Below are 11,348 nucleotides of genomic sequence, written 5' to 3'. Positions count from 1 at the left end.
TTATAGGACTGGCAGCAGCCCCTTCTTTCTTTCTTTCTTTTTTTTTTCAATATTTATTTTCTTTATTTGAAAGGCAGAGTTAGAGAAAGAGAAAGAGAGACAGAAAGAGAATGAACCACCTGCTGTTCAGTCCCCAAATGGCCAAAGGCTGGGGCTGGGCCATACCAAAAGCAGGAGAAAGGAGCTTCTTCCAGGTCTCCCACGTGGGTGGGGGCAGGGATATAAACAATTAGGCCATCCTCTGCTGCTTTCCGGCAGCTGGATTGGAAGAGGAGCCACCGGGCCTTGAATCAGTGCCTGTATGGGGTGCCAGTGATGCAGGTTGTGGCTTTAACCCATTGTGACACAGTTCTGGCCCTGGCAGTAGCCCTTTCAACTGAGCAGCTAGTGTTTTGATTACTTAGAGCTCAATGAATATAGCCAAATCTATTTGACTGTAGCCAAAGTCAGCAGCTACTGACAATGTGGGGAAATGTTGTCATTCTATTTATATTCATTTTCCTATCAACATGTGCATGAATGTGGAATGATTCAAATTTAAGGATGAACTTCAATTAAGTCATGGAGAACTCCAAAGATCTCTGAGACTCCAGTGAGGAAAGAAACCAAGAAAAACCCTCATTGAAAACATTTGTCTTTTCAGACATTTATCTTTAATATGGTGGAATTTATATCACCACTGTTTGCATTATTTAGTTTGTTAAATGTTTTAAAGATCCAACTAGCAATTAATCTTAAGAACAAAATAACTATTTGAAATTTGCTTTTTTTAGCAAGAACATTTCATCTGTGTGCTTTTTGTCTCTAATATTTCATTCACCTAATGTGTTTTAGGGTAATTATGATACACTCATTTACATGGATGAGGGAGTCTAAGGAACTTTTAGCTGACACATTCTGCTCACATCTACTCTTTCTTAAAGCCATCAGCAGGACTGAACAACGCTTCTAAAGACATCCACTTGCTAGAGCAGGCTGGGGTGTGGACAAGGCTAAGGAAGGGGTGAGTAAGGAAGAAGGGAAAACTGAGAAATTAATAAATATGGATGAAAGAGAAAATAACAAGAGGATTTAAAAATGGCATCAGATGCCAGGTCCTTTTGTTATAGGAAGCTTACAATTCTTACACCAGCCAATTAGGAAGTTGTTTTTACATATGTATGTATGTATGTAAATATGTAAGCATTTGGCATTCCCAAAGTTTCCAAAAGGTCTGAGGACTCTTGGGACATTAATAATATTTTGTTCTTAATATGGATGTTGATTATGAGAGGGTTAAACACTCATTTATCTGTACACTTATGTGCATTTCTTGTTATGTATAACCTATTTTAATGAAATGTTTAAATAGGGCTCAGTTTTGTGGCATATTGGTTTAAGCTGGTGCTTGCCATGCCGGCATCCCATATGGGCACCAGTTTCAGTTCTGGCTACTCCACTGAGTGCTGGCTACTCCACTTCCAGTCCAGCTCTCTGCAAAGGCACCTGGGAAAGCAGCAAAAGATGGCCCAAGTGCTTGTTAAAAGTAAAAATCAAGAAACAGGCCATTGTAGCACTTGACTGTAGCATCAGATATGTAGGACCCATGACCTCACATCTGTTTTCCTGAGCACTTCACAGCCCCTTTAAGATGTTGTGAATGTTAAAGAACATCCTCTGAACTTCTCAGCCACAAGTATGCACTCACTGTCGCTTTCAGAGCTCTCTTTGTATAATGTGTTCCTCCCTGGCGGGCAATCATTAATTGAGCCTATTAGAGCCCTACTCAAGTTGGACTTCTCTCAATTAGCATCCTCCTTATAATTACATATTCTTCCAGGATAGAGAACTTCCTTGCTGAGGGGTTCAGGCGTTAATGGATGGAGTGGGTGGAGTGAAAGTTTTTGCAACATAAGAAACAGTGTGACTCTGAATCATCTGGTATTTGATTGCTTAATGGAGCTCAATGGATGGCATCTAACCTTTGGGAAGAATTGTTCATCTGCTTTGTTTCTGTCTGCAGAACACATTAGTCATTGTCCCTGATTCAGTAGGTCAGCCCCTTGAAGTTTTGCCTTTAAAGAAATAGTCAATTTGCCTGCATTCTGCTCTGACCCTCAGGTCATGCACAGATGACTGCCTTGCTACCAGATCTATCCATTGCTGAGGGACCAGGGCACATAGGGCAGAGCTACTACTGATCATGAACTTGATGGACTTACAGCAGCCAGGTATCTGGAGAGGTCCCATTTATCAGCCTGCCATTTAATTATTTCTTATTTATTAAGCCTTATATGAAATCCTTGAATTTTTAATGGAAATCCCATTAACACAGAAGGATAAAAGTATTATTAAGCTAATAAAGCAGATATCCATTGAAACTAACTGGGAAAGCCAGAGAAATTAACATAAGAAATAAAAAACTAATTAATTCCTGACTTGACACAGTTAAGGATTGTTTAGATCAGGCACAGCAGAAGGAGGGGTTATTTGCTTTTTTTAAACAATAAAATAAGCCTACATACCAATACGAATTTTAAACAAACATGACAGAATGAGGGCATTATGATTTAGATACTTTGAGCATACTTGGAACAATAAATTTCACAGACATTAAAAAATGAGCAGAAGATCTCACAGTGAGGATCATGGAAGAGGCAATAGAGGCACCTGGCTTAACGAACTAAGAGTAAAGTGAAAGCAACAAAACTGGACCCAATAAAGGCCTCTCATATTTTTAGTAAGGGTTCACTTAGCTCTCCTGCACAGGGGTAAGCCTTTTGAATTTTACTTGGCCAGAATGGTGGGTAATGATTATTATAGAATGGTCATCTTGACAGTTTTTGAAGTTTTCGTTGATTTTATGCAAGGAGAATAGAATGTGTAGTCTTATTTTTCATTACAGATTAGAGTTCTGTACATTTGTACTGAAGCTGTGCAGCCTGTCTGGTGTTGTGTCCATAAAAGAGACCCATCTTAACATTAGCATAGAGTTAGGTACAAGAGAGTGAAGATATTTTAGTGTCAAAGGCACACATTTGGATTACTGGCACCCTTTCATGCTACTAGGCCCATTCTTTTGAGGAGTAAAGCAATGTATTAATTTTCAAATTGATACTGAAGGAAGAGGTCTAACTTTGCAAAGTGCCTGACGTCTTCTGCTGATAGCATTGAGATGAAACCCCGTTACTATTAGGGAATATCCAGAACCTAAGGCTTTCTACATCTTGCTTGTTGTATCCTTCTCTCTGATATAGTAGGTGCAACCTAGTACAGCTGGTTAGAAATAAAGTACTTACATATTCTACCAAATGAGATAGTTTTTAAAATCTTTATTTTCATTTATTAAAGACAGAGTTACAGAGAGAGGTAGAGAGAGGTCTTCCATCTGCTGGTTCATTCCCCAAATGGCTGCAATAGCCAGAGCTGCGCCAATCTATAGCCAGGAGCCAAGAGCTTCTTCCAGGTCTCCCACACGGGTACAGGAGCCCGAGGACTTGTGCCATCTTCTACTGATTTCCCAGGCCCTAGCAAAGAGCTGGATGGGAAGAGGAGCAGCCAGGACTAGAACCAGCTCTCATATGGCATGCCGGCGCTTCAGGCCAGGGCTTTAACCCGCTGCATGCCCAAATGGCCACAATTGATGGAGCTAGATCAATCTGAAGCCAGGTGTCAGGAGCTTCTTATGGGTCACCCATGTGGGTGCAGAAGCCCAAGCACTTGGGCCATCTTCTACTTTTTTTCCCTGCCATAGCAGAGAGCTGGATCAGAAGAGGAGCAGTCGGGACACTAACCAGTGCCCATACGGGATGCAGACACTGCAGGCAGAGGCTTAGGCTACTATACCACAGCACTGGTCCCAAAAGGATATCTTTTTTAGCACAGGATAGAAATCACAAAGTGATTACAAAATATTTGATAAAGAACAGGATAGTGATACCCTATTTTAATTTATTTTAAAATATTTATTTTATTAATTTGAAAGGCAGAGTGTGTGTGTGAGAGAGAGAGAGAGAGAGAATCTTCCATCTGCTGGTTTATTCCCCAGAGGGCCATAATGGCCAGGGCTGGGCCAAGCTGAAGTCAGAAGCTGGGAGCTTCATTCAGGTCTTCCATGTGTGTGGCAGGGGCCAAGCACATGGGTCATCTTCTGCTTTCCCAGGCACATTAGCAGGGAGCTGTATCAGAAGTAAAGTGCCCATATGGGATGCTGGTGTCGCAGGCAGGGGCTTAACCTGCTATACCACAACGCTGGCCCTGTGATACCTATTTTCAGGGGTTTCAAAGCAGTAGTGAACCTTAAAAAATCTCAGTGTTATAAAGCCTTATTTCCTACTATAAAACCAGATCTTTTTATCTCTACCCACTAAAGCATAGTCTTAATCTTTTACTCTGGATATTGCAATTAATGTTTAATGGAATAACAAAAGTGTTCCATCTTGGAATTACACATCACAACATAGTGCATGTCCTTTGTTTTTGAGATCCAATATGTATTAGATGAAATAACTTCCCTGAGGTGATGTAACGAGTTAGCAGAAGAATCTTTTTTGCTTATACCATGATTAATTGAATTGTGCTAAGGCATTAACAGTCAAATACAATTTTTCTCAAAATCATCCATGAAGAGTAGAAAATAAATTTACAAGGCACTGGAGATGCTCTTTGCTGCATTACTTGTGTACATTTCTTCTCAACTGTTAAAATAATAGTAATATGTATACCTGATTATAAACATTCAAAAGCAAACAGAAATACACTCTGTTCTCTCCTCAAAACTAAACCACTTCAATATTTTAGTCTAACTTTTCCCTAGGGTTTATATCTATCTATTCTAATTATTTGTATTAAAGATTTATTTTATTTATTTAAAAAGCAGAGTGATCTAGACAGAGCGAGAGACAGATGGAGAAAATTTTCCATCCACTAGTTCACTCCCCAAATGGCTGCAATGTCCAGGTCGGTTTTCCACATAGGTGACAAGGGCCCAATTCTTTTATTTTTATTTTTTGACAGGCAGAGTTAGACAGAGAGAAATGTCTTCCTTTCGTTGGTTCACTCCCCAAATGGCTGCTAAGACCAGCATGCTGCGCTGATCCGAAGCCAGGAGCCAGGTGCTTCCTCCTGGTCTCCCATGCGGGTGCAGGGGCCCAAGCACTTGGGCCATCCTCCACTGCCTTCCTGGGCCACAGCAGAGAGCTGGACTGGAAGGGGAGCAACCGGGACAGAATCCGGCGCCCCAACCAGGACTAGAACCCGAGGTGCCAGGTGGAGGATTAGCCTAGTGAGCTGCAGCGCCGGCCAAGGGCCCAATTCTTAGACCATCTTCTTCTGCTTTCCCAGGCTTATTAGCAGGTAGCTGGATTGGAATCAGAGCAGCTGGGACTCAAAACAGTGCTCAAATGTGGGATATTGTCATTGCAAGCAGAGGCTTAACCTGCTGTGCCACACAACAGTTCCTGTCATTGTGTGTATTTTAAATTGAGTTTATTTTATTAAAATTAGTTTCTAAAATGATTTATTCATTTATTTTAGAGTCAGGGTTAGAGAGAGAGAGAGAGAGAGAGAGAGAGAGAGAGAGAGATCTTCCATCCACTGCTTCACTCCCTAGATGGCCACAAGGGCCCAGGCTGGGCCAGTCTGAATCCATGGGCCAGGAGTTTCATCTGGGTGTTCCACATGGATGTCAGGGGCCCAAGTGTTTGGGCCATTTCTCGCTGCTTTTCCAGGCCATTAGCAGGGAGCTGGATCAGAAATGGAGCAGCTGGGATACAAACTGGAACCCATATGGGATACTAGCATTGCAGGCTTTAGCTGCTATATAATGTTGCTGGCCTCTAAAATTAACTGTAAATATATAATATGCCCCCTTTAAAATGTAGTTTTAGAATATAGTTTAAATATAGTCCTTTTATCAGGGACTTCAACTTACAAATAAGGTTCATGCCAGGAAGCTTTAAGAATCTAAAAACTTGGCTGGCGCCACGGCTCACTAGGCTAATCCTCCACCTGCGACTCCAGAACCCGGGGTTCTAGTCCTGCTTGGGGTGCCAGATTCCATCCCAGTTGCTCCTCTTCCAGTCCAGCTCTCTGCTGTGGCCTGGAAAGGCAGTAGAGGATGGCCCAAGTGCTTGGTCCCTGCACCCGCATGGGAGACCAGGAGGAAGCACTTGGCTCCTGGCTTTGGATAGGTGCAGCGTGCCGGCCATAGCAGCCACTTGGGGGGGGGGTGAACCAAAGGAAGGAAGACCTTTCTCTCTCTCTCTCTCTCTCTCTCTCTCTCACTTCTAACTCTGCCTGTCAAAAAAAAAAAAAGAATCTAAAAACTTGACACCAGTTGTAGTCTATCTTCAATTACATTCACCATAGAGATTGAGAGTTTTACTAAAGCTTTTCATTTGCTTGTTTTTAAGGATTATTGAGTAATATACATATGTTTGATAAAATAAAAGATGCATATTATCAGTAATGAAATGAATAATAAAGTCATCTCTAATCCCTCAGCCCTGAGATAATTATCATTCTTTTGTATATCTTTATCTCCATATTTTTGGAGCTCCAGAAATGCATGCTGTGTGGACAGGGAGCGAATCTGATTAGGTAAACATCTTATAAGCACTGGGGGATGCAAAGGTGAGGTTCTACACCTGTGATTAGAAGAAGGAATGAAATCAAATACATAAACTGTTCCAGGGGGAAAAGGGAAAAGACTGAGATTTAAAATAAGGAGAGAGGAAGGAAGAGAGGGAGAGAAAATTGAAATATCGAGGAGCCTGGTAACAGAATGGCATCTTTGAGGAAAGGTGGCTGTGAGGAATTGCCTGCGGTAGAACATTCAGAGAAAGTTAAAGGACAAGGATGTTAAATAACTACCTCTGTATCAAAACCAAATCTATAAAGTAGAATAATTCCGAAAAGTCTCTAAAAATGTAGAAAAAGCCAGTTAGGAATAACATGATAAACGAAGATATGAAGGTCATGGAATTCTTAAATATGTAGTATTGGAATTCCTGAAAGAGAAAATGGACCAAATGAAGGAGAAGCAATAGTGTAATAATAGGAAAAATCTCTCAGCTTAGGCTAATTAAGTTTTAGCTAGTTAAATCTTCTCCTTGATTGGGGAAAAAATACAGGATGTTCATTCATGCTGCTGAAAGGAATACATAGTGTAGCCAGTCTTTTTCTTTTGACATTTGCCAAACAGCAAAGAGGAAATCAGCATTTTTCCCTTGGGCAAAGGGACAGGAAGCTGAGAATATCAGCTGGCACTTGGAAAGACAAATATAGTGATTCCTTGGATGAGGTGTAGGAAGGCAGATAAAGAGGGATCTGAAAGAGGATGAAGCATGAATGGAAGCTTGCTGGTTTCCTGCCAAAGGTAAATGTGTCTAAGGATTACCGTTCACCTACAGGCGGACTACTTGAATTATAGGTTCCTCCTAAGGAATGAACAGTCCCACACATGTTTTCTTGGCCAATCCAATAGACTGAAGACAAATGCCACAAAATTTCTATCTGTATCTATCCATATTGATGATATCTGGGATAATCATAAGCAATGAACCAAAATCTTCCATACAAATGCTTAGTTGAAGGCATATGCCTTTGTGGGTTATATACTGTTTGTCATGTAATAACTTCAAAACATTTATTAATGGTATACTTACACGTGGAAAGCATGCATACAAGTTCTGTGCTTCATGCTTTCTTCACATGGAAATCAATGACAGCCTGGTCTCAGGAGTGTGCAAAGTGTCATCAAATGCCAGCATGAAATCAGATCATTTTACTCTGATTACCAAAAGGGGAGCAAATTAGTTCTCATTCCCGCGCAAGAGATTTAAACAGTCACTCTAAATCCTTTCCCATTAAAGTGATGAAAACCATCTTAAAATATTCCACTTGAAGGTATGATTTTGCAGAAAATAATATATACACCACAGATACCAACGAGGGTTCTCATTAAAGAACTGGATAAAATTGGCTTAAACTCTCCTTCTACATCCTGTCAATGTCCAAGATTTTCCCAAGAATTTTATTGTTTTCAATATTACGGGTTTGAGTAGAAGACAATGTGTGTGTGGAGGGGGGTGGGTATTTCCAGTTCTCATGGTGACCACAGTTTCCCAGATCCTGCTATATTAGACCAGTTAATGGGTTGCTTCAGTCTCACAGGGACAGTCACTGAAGACACAGTGACAACACATGGGGAATCGAGCCTCATCTCTTAAAAAGACAGTGGGGAGACCTAGGCGTACAATATCTACTGCAGCATCTTCCAGGAGAAAGGCAGGAAAAGTGGTTTGGCCTTCCAGATCCAGGCTCACAAGAACACACTTATTGCCTTAAATTACTTCTCTCCTGTGAAAGAGGCAGTCATAGCACGAGAGGGTTAGACTGCTAGGGGTCTTCCATTAGCCCAATTCTGCTGCCCAGGTGTGGAAAGAAGTATTTGCCTTCAGCAGCCAGGTTTCCTTGATTTCCATAAATATTACTTAAATTAAACAATAATCCTCATGTCTATTTTAATACTTGGTGTTTAATACATTTGAAGAACTAAGGAGCTTCAATTTATTCTTTTTTTTTTTTTGACAGGCAGAGTGGATAGTGAGAGAGAGACAGAGAGAAAGGTCTTCCTTTTTGCTGTTGGTTCACCCTCCAATGGCTGCTGTGGCCGGTGCATCGTGCTGATCCGAAGCCAGGAACCAGGTGCTTCTCCTGGTCTCCCATGCGGGTGCAGGGCCCAAGGACTTGGGCCATCCTCCACTGCCTTCCCGGGCCATAGCAGAGAGCTGGCCTGGAAGAGGGGCAACCAGGATAGAATCCAGCGCCCCAACCGGGACTAGAACCTGGTGTGCCGGCACCGCAAGGCAGAGGATTAGCCTGTTAAGCCACGGCGCGGCCTCAATTTATTCTTATGTAGTCCTTATCCGTACAAGAAGTAACAGAGATCTTGAATTTTGAGGGTTTATGGACAATTCATTGTTTTTTTTTTTTTAAATTAGATCTACAGCCAATGTATGGTGTAGTTACTGAGCTGAAATGAATGTCTTATTTATTTAGATTTTAAAATTGTTACTTTAATCCACTTAGAATTGCTTTTCTTACCCTCTCTTCTGCCAATGTAAGGCTTCTATTAGATGTCTAATTGTGTGTTAGCTATGTGCTTACAATGTTTAACAGGAATTAAAAGCAATATGCCTTCTCTAAAATTCATCTCACTGGCAGAAACTCTATAGAAATTCATTCTCATTCCTCTTAAGGTCTGCTCAGCTGATAGTTGCTGGTGCAGCTGGGATAACAGCTTTGCCAATGTTGTCCACACCTGGTGCTTCAGCAAGACCCAAATATATAAGCATTCTTACTATCCTATTTACCTTAATCTGTAAATTATTGCCCTGTCTTGTGTAAGGTGTATATAAAGGTACTTTAAAAAGTTCATGGAAAATGAGTATTATGCAAAAACTATGCAGAGATGTCAATTTTTTTACACCAAAATAAATATACCTCTTCATTCTCCATGAATTTGTTGAAGTTTTCCTATAGATACAAAAACACAGCATTTCCCTCACACCCTTACTTACTGAGTCCAGTTGTTTGGCTCCCACTTCAGTACCAGAAAAATCACTGTATCCTCCTTGTATTTGGAGTTTTATCAATAATCCACATGCACTGAGAATCTGAAAGGCTGCAGTGTCTCAACTAGGCTACTTTGGAGGCTGAAAGTGATCCTGCACTCCAGCCAACAACCACTGTTCTCCAGCGCTCGCTCGCTCTCCCCCCCCCCCCCCCCCCGTCTCCCAAGAATTCTGTCTTGGATTCTGAGACTGTTTAATTGAATAGCACCAATTATCTCCAAGGTTAGACATCTCAGGCATTCCATAAGTTCACAGAAATTCTAAGAACATGTGTCATAGGTATGGTTGAAACACAATGAGCCTATAACATTCCCCAAAAGTTAGCTCAAGTTTGGATAATTGTGTCTTCTAGAGATGGAAAAATAGTTTCCTCAAGGTTGTATCTAAATGATGAATCGTACTCTCCAGGCTGGCTGCCATGGATTCTGACTCTGAATGTTGCACTCCTAGTAAATCAGACTGACAGGATATATTCAGTTCCTCTTCCGAACCTCTCCCCTTCCTCAGCATACTCTTACTTCTACAAAAGCAAACGGTTTATTGAATAGATTGAAGTTGATAAGGCACAAAAAGACACGATTTTAATTTCCTCCAAGCACAATTCCCTTTCTGGCTCTGATGGACCTCCTTGCCCTATCATTGAAAGTGAAGATTCCAGAGATTTGGTCACATAGTTATAGTAAAGAAAGTGTTGCTTGTTTCATTTTCAGATATTTCAGTAAAGGCTAGTCCAAATGAAAACTTCAACTTAATTCTCAATACAAAGCTTCTCACCTTACCTACACTCATTCCTCTCTCCACATTCAAACTCCACCATTGGATTAATAACTAGAAGTTTAGAGGGTTTGTGGCCTGTGTGCTTTGCTTTTCATCTATTCTTTTCCATTGTAACTCAGTTTCAAAATGGGAGAGATGGTTGAAAGAAAGGAGAGAAAACTGTTTATTTAGTAGTAGGAATTTTTGTTTTCTCTTAGTGGCAAATGCTGTGTGAGAATGGTGACCAAATGCTAGTTCCTTTGTGGAGCATATTTATAAGCTCTTCAGGAATTTGCCTGAAGGGACTTCAGTACTACAAGTTATGAAAATATAGGCAAAGTGCATTCTGGTTAAAGTGTGCTGAACTGTCTCTTTCTTTTCTTTTAAATGCACTTATTTGGAAAGTCAGAGTTAGAGACAGAGAGACAGAGAGAGAGAGATCTTCCATACATTGTTTCACTCCACTGATGGTTACAACAGCCATATTGCTGCTCCCTTTTCCTGCCCTGACATTACAGGTAATGGAAACAACCTTTGCAACTTTCCCTGTGAAAGCAAAACCAAGTGTCTATGTTCACTCCTAACCCCTGAATAAGAGATACATATCAAGTGTCACCAAAACTGTCTCAACATGTTCCACTTTGGTGTCAACACAAGGAGAGTTGATGCCTTTTTGTACCTCAACAAGTATCTAGTCTGGGAATCAAGAACAAGCCTCCCTAGCTGATGCAGACAGCTCCACATGCTCTAAGTTGTTGTCTTAGAACCTTTTCCCCAAGCTGAGGAAGGGAAGGCATATCTGTTCCTGCTAAAAATTCCACCCTTAAATGAATGCACCTAATTCAATGAATTTAGGAATTTCTTGTCTTCTCTCTCTAAGGCAGGTAGCAATGATGATGCTTGTAAGACTAATTTAACTACACTTCGGTAAGTCTTACTTGGATGTGTCTATCAAATATTCTATAGAAAGTGGGC

The sequence above is a fragment of the Lepus europaeus genome, chromosome X, assembly GCF_033115175.1.
Source record: "Lepus europaeus isolate LE1 chromosome X, mLepTim1.pri, whole genome shotgun sequence".
Taxonomy (NCBI): domain Eukaryota; kingdom Metazoa; phylum Chordata; class Mammalia; order Lagomorpha; family Leporidae; genus Lepus; species Lepus europaeus.
The sequence above is the reverse complement of the archived record's forward strand: the minus strand, read 5'-3'. Positions refer to the sequence as shown.